The following is a 6000-nucleotide window of genomic DNA, read 5'->3' as shown; positions in this document are numbered from 1 at the left end:
GAGGGGGGCAGGAATTCGCGGGAGCTGACGCGCCACAGCGCCAGCCAATCAGCGCGCGGATGGGGAGATGGGCGAGGGGGGATTTCGCGCGCTTGCGGGAGGCGCGCTGCCAGGGGCTGGAAGCCGCCGGCGGGTTGAGAACCACGGGAGGTTTGTTGTTTTGTTTTTGCTTTTTTTAATTTCTAACTTTTTTCACTTTTTATTTTTCTTTCAGATTTTGAGGAGACCCGTTTTCGGGTGTCTTCTCCCCGAAGCATGTGGGGAGTGGGCGTTTCTTTTTCCTTTGAGACGGCAGATTAAATTCTTCTTTGCTGACGTGAGTCCAGGAATTGGGGGCTTGAGATTAAAAAAAAAAAAAAAAACAACACAGATACTGCGCATTTTGCAGAGAAATGGCGAGCTTTACGCATGTTTTTGAGAGATGTTGCAGGCAGGAATCACAGAAAAAGGGGGACAGTTGCACCTCTTAAGTGTCACGTATATAAAAACTCGCTGATACCCCGCTAAAAATATTATTTTGTACACCTTAAAAATAATATCTAAACTCTGATACTCCGATCATTAAAAATCGTTTACGGATTAAAAAGCAGAAACGTTCTCTTTTATTCAGCAAGGCATGCAAACTTGCCTGTGTCCCCTAGATAGTGCTATAACTGAAAACAGTTGTAGTTGGGCGGATAATAAATACTCTCTCAGGATTGTGTTTAGCTGTGTAAAATGCTGCCTCAAATATTCCTCCTGCTTGATGTCACTAGAGGGAGCAGCTTCAGTTCACGAGCTTGCAAAGTCCCTGGAACAAAGGCGCAGGAAACAATAGCTACCCTGTTTCCCCTTTACCATTTATGTCTCTAGATCCTCTCCCTCTAAACGCGTTGGAAATGTGGTTAGTAACTATCGTGAGTGGTTCAGGGTATATGTAACCCGAGTCCTTGAGGAGTTTCGCCCCACAGATTTTTCAGGTAATTCCACATCAAAGTGCAACTTCAGCTCTTCTAAAGTTTTTGGGCCCAGTCCTCCTCTGGAATAACGACAGAGTATTGAATGTGGCAGGCTGGCAGGAGTAAAGGATTTAGTGCTCTGTTACACTCTTCCCCTCCCCCCCAGGCTATTTTATTACCTCCTGAGCTGCACACTGCACCTGGAATGGCCTTCCTGCTGCTGTGTGCCGCCACAGCACCCATTTTCCTTCAGACTCCCCTCAAATCCATCTCTTTCCGTGATTTTCTGGACAATTTTTGGTTTTATTTCCACTGACTTCCGTGGGGATGGCAGGAGGATGAGGCCTTTTGGTGTGCCCGTACTTGTACCACAGAGACTTTCTGGCCTGGTAAAAGAGCCTCAGAAAGCCCCTGGCAGTGCAAGATAGAGCACCTTTGGGGCTGATCTAAGCTCTACTGGGGACCAGAGTCATCTGAGCACTATCAGAAGAGATAGAAAGATACTTATTCTGCTTTCCATAAGGCAACATAATACAATACAATAAGCACTACAAACATTTCGGGTAACGTATTGTGTGTATTTATCAACCCCTGCCATGAAAGGAAGAACGCGAGAAGCGCGTGCCCTGGGTATTAGGAAGAATGATATATAAGTGGCCAGGTCAGCTGTAATTGTATAAAGTGCCTGGAGGAATCATCTGTATAAGTCCCTAAATGAAATATAATATGTTCTGTATATGTTACCAGAACCTGACATGAAATAATCTTCTCTGAAACAGTTTTTCTCACTCTGCAACAGACAGTCCCTTGAATCCATCAGTGAATGCAGCCGACTTGCTTTATCACAGGTAAAAAGATTGATGGAGGCGAAGGGATTTGTTGAGTTGAAGGGCAGTTCCTCAGGCACCTGTGGATCTGGTTGCAAAGCAACCCATGAATCCAGCTGAAAGCTAGTGCTTTTATATGTGCCAGAGTCACCAGGGTGGGATTCATCTCCAGAGTCAGATACCCATATCCAGACAGTATGGTGATCTCACCTATGTTTAGGTGTCTTATTCTCAAAACGAATCCTAGCTCCCAGCAGGGGAGGAGGATGGGGTCCTCTGCTCTGGAGTCGCGCTCGCTGGACCCGGAGCAAGGTAAGGGAGCGCTGCTTGCCCTCCACTGCCACCAGCGCGTGCAGAGCAGTGCTCGGCCCACACTTCTACACCCTGCTCTGCCCCAGCTTGTGGGATCGGTTTGGACCCCCAGGACTAACATTTTGACACCCTCTTCCCAGGCCAGCTAGAGCTGAAAGGGAGTCAGCAGGAACCGTCGTCGCTCCTGACCTCAAAGTAACAAGAGTTAGGGCTAAAAATAACTGCCTGTTGTTATTCATGACAGTGCCCTATAGCAGCTGCTCTGGTGCTTGTGTGAATAATTAATTGGAACAGGTCAGGCCGGAGAGAACAAAGGGATGAAGAGAGATGGAGACTGCAGCAGAAACCGAGCTGTGGCAGAAGCTTCTCTGCCTCTGTCCTGGGGCAGAGGAAGCAGCATGACGCTCTCAGCGTAGAGTCTACAGCTGTCCTATATCATGTAAGCACTGCAGTGGCCCTTGCCTATCCCAGAGTCTTGGAGCACGCTGCACCAAATAACGAAGGCTCACAAAAGGCCTTCAGGATGGGTACACTGTCTCTGTCTCACCCCGAGGCTATGGGCTTGTGAGCAAGGGGCTTTGGTGACGATCCTGGAATGGCCATCCCTGCTAGCCTCCTCCAGGGTTGTCTCCACTCTCATGAGAGACAGTGATACCCCAGCGTGCTACACAGGGAGGCTGTGAGTGGGCCAGTTCTCCGGGCCGGCTCACGACGTGGCGAAAAAACCACACTACCACATGGAGTGGGGAGGAGACCTTCCACCTTTAGCTCATGTTATTAGCAAAGACTTTCTCGGATAAAACCAAGTGGAGGAGAACCACACAAAACACACATCTGCCAGGGGTCACTTTCAGCCAAGACAGCCAAACAGGGCTTCTTAATTTTGCACCGGCTAATTCTATAGCTATCAGGAAATTCCAGATTTACCATAGATAACATTAAAAATAAACAAGCATTTTGAGAAGAATTAAAATGAACAACAAAACCAAGTGCTCGTTGCTGGGGCTTGTGCAAATCCCTACCTTTTAGTACTCCCTAGGAGACTTTCTAAGGACAGATCACCAGGCAATTCTCTCTCATATGTCCTGTCACACTTCAGCTGTTATTAGGAAGAGTGAAGCACAGATCCATAATGATATTTAGGCACCTATTATCCACTGAAAACAATGGGAATTAAGCACTTAAATACATAGAAGGTCTGGGCTGCAGAGCTCAGATCTTAGCAAGGCTTTCATTAATTCTTTAATCAATTAACGAAACCCTGAAAGAATCAAGAGTGGGTGTAGGAATAAATTCCATGGATGAATGACACACAAGCGGTGTTGACCAGAATATCTTAACTGTTCCTATTTACAGCTTGGTAGAAATGGGCATTGATAGCAGTTACATCTGCCTGTCAGGCAGTGACCAGCAGTGGAATTTTTGCCTGCTCTGCTCTGTTCTTGAGCCTTTACGGATAATGTGAAGGGGTAACGTGTTCTTGGCAGGGAAAGTGGAGATGCAATAGCATAACATTGCAAAGCTGCAAACCTGCTTCCAGGCAGAAATCCAGCCAGGCTAGTACAGGCAGAAAATCAGGCCGATCATAATCAGTGAGGAACAAATAGGGTGTGCAGCTCCCAGGAATCACAGAATGGTTGAGGTTGGCAAGGACCTCTGGAGATCATCTAGTCCAGCCCCCCTGCTCAAGCAGGGTCCTCTAGAGCACATTGCCCAGGATCATGTCCAGGCGGGTTTTGAATATCTCCGGGGAAGGAGACTCCACTACCTCTCTGGGCAACCTGTTCCAGTGCTCAGTCACCCTCACAGGAAAGTTGTTTTTCTTCATGTTCAGACGGAACTTCCTGTGGTTCAGTTTGTGCCTGTTGCCTCTCGTCCTATCGCTGGGCAGCACGGAGAAGAGACTGGCCCCATCCTCTTGACACCCTCCCTTCAGATGCTTATACACATTGATGAGATTCCCCCCTGAGCCTTCTCTGCTCCAGGCTAAACAGGCCCAGCTCCCTCAGCCTTTCTTCAGAGGAGAGATGCTCCAGTCCCCTGATCATCTTTGTAGGCCTCCACTGGACTCTCTCCAGGAGTGCCGTGTCTCTCTTGTCCTGGGGAGCCCAGCACTGGACACAGTACTCCGGGTGAGGCCTCCCCAGGGCTGAGGAGAGGGGCAGGATCACCTCCCTCCACCTGCTGGCAACGCTCTGCCTAATGCACCCCAGGATACCGTGGGCCTTCTTGGCCACAAGGGCACACTGCTGGCTCATGGTGAACTTGTCCACCAGGACACCCAGGTCCTTCTCTGCAGAGCTGCTTTCCAGTAGGTCAGCCCCCAGCCTGTCCAGGTGCATGGGGTTATTCCTCCCCAGGTGCAGGACCCTGCACATCTTTGTTGGTCTTCATGAGGTTCCTCTCTGCCCATCTCTCCAGCCTGTCCAGGTCCCTCTGAATGGCAGCACAGCCCTCTGGTGTGTCAGCCCCTCCTCCCAGTTTTGTATCATCAAAGCACACTTGCTGAGGGTGCACTCAATCCCTTCATTCAGGTCACTGATGAATAAGCTGAGCAGGATTGGACCGAGTATTGACCCCTGGGGGACACTGCTAGCTACAGGCTTCCAATTAGACTTTATGCCACTGACCACAACCCTCTGAGCTCTGCCATCCAGCCAGCTCTCAATCCATCTCACTGTCTGCTCCTCTAGCCCACGCTTTGTCAGCTTGCCTACGAAGAACTAACGTTGACATTTTCAACGAGGCTTTGCAGTGGGCTGAAATAAGATTGGGAGATGGAGGTACCACGGAGGAGAGAGCCAGAGGAGCACCTGAGTTCCCACCAGCCAGGTCATGAACGTAGGCGCAGAGCTGCTCCGCACTGGCTAGCAAACTTTCCTGCTTCTCCAAGGACTGCCGAGCAGGAGGAAGGCCTTGCTGAGATTGCATGGGGTAGGGAGCCAGCTCTCCTGCAAAATGCACCAGGCTGGCCACATCCGACTGTAATAGCAATGACTTTGATCACTACCTACTGGATTTTTTTTTTCCTCAGACCTCTGCGAATGCTTGAATCCCATGGTGTGAGATTTCTTTATATTGCTGTGCATAGATGTCCCCATGTACACTAGGTTTCTGATACCGCTTTATTGATAGTCTTTATTTATTTCCTGTTCCACTGGAGAGATCTCTGCTTTTTCACACGCACATACCCTGTGATCTCTCCGTGGCTCTATTTTGCCCTTAGTTTAAATGAAAGTTAATTTTCAAGCCAGTCAAGTTACTATCTATTAGCTTCCCGTTATACCGAGCAACCTTATCTAGCCCATGAAAGGGAAAGGAGTGCAGGAGTAAGCTGCGCAGTTAAGTGGCTTGTGGTTCACCCACAGCTCCAAAAATGAGGAAAGCATATTCCAGATAGAAGAGAGGGTCACTTTGTCATTAAGCGGCACATTTGGGTTAAGATTTCTGTGATGCTTCAAAAATATTTAGAATAAAGTGGAAGTGTAATAAAATGTATTGAACGTATTGAATAGAAACAAAAAATCTGCTTCTTTTTAATAGAAACAATGTGGGAAATGAGATGATCTGTGAAATGTTTTTGTCCGTTTAAATCTTTGCTTTCCAAGGAGTAAAAAAGGGTTTGTCCGTTCCGTGTTCTCATCTAGCTGTCCTTGCAGTAGCTGACCTCAAACCGTGGAATTTGCTCTTGCAAGAGGAAAGAGTGATCCTGACTCTCACCGCTTCAGGGCCAAATGTGGAAGAAATAATTTAATACCGGAGGAATCCTTCTTAATCCTCTCATCTGACCTTTTACATAGCATAGGCTGGATAATTTCACCCGATCGCATCTGCACCAAACTCAGGCATTTCTGACGTAATTTTCTTTAAGTATTTGCCATTCCCATGCACTCTGGTAAATCTTTAAACTGATCTAGCTTTTT

This window comes from Struthio camelus, chromosome 3, assembly GCF_040807025.1.
Source record: "Struthio camelus isolate bStrCam1 chromosome 3, bStrCam1.hap1, whole genome shotgun sequence".
In the NCBI taxonomy this organism is placed as follows: Eukaryota; Metazoa; Chordata; class Aves; order Struthioniformes; family Struthionidae; genus Struthio; species Struthio camelus.
The sequence above is the reverse complement of the archived record's forward strand: the minus strand, read 5'-3'. Positions refer to the sequence as shown.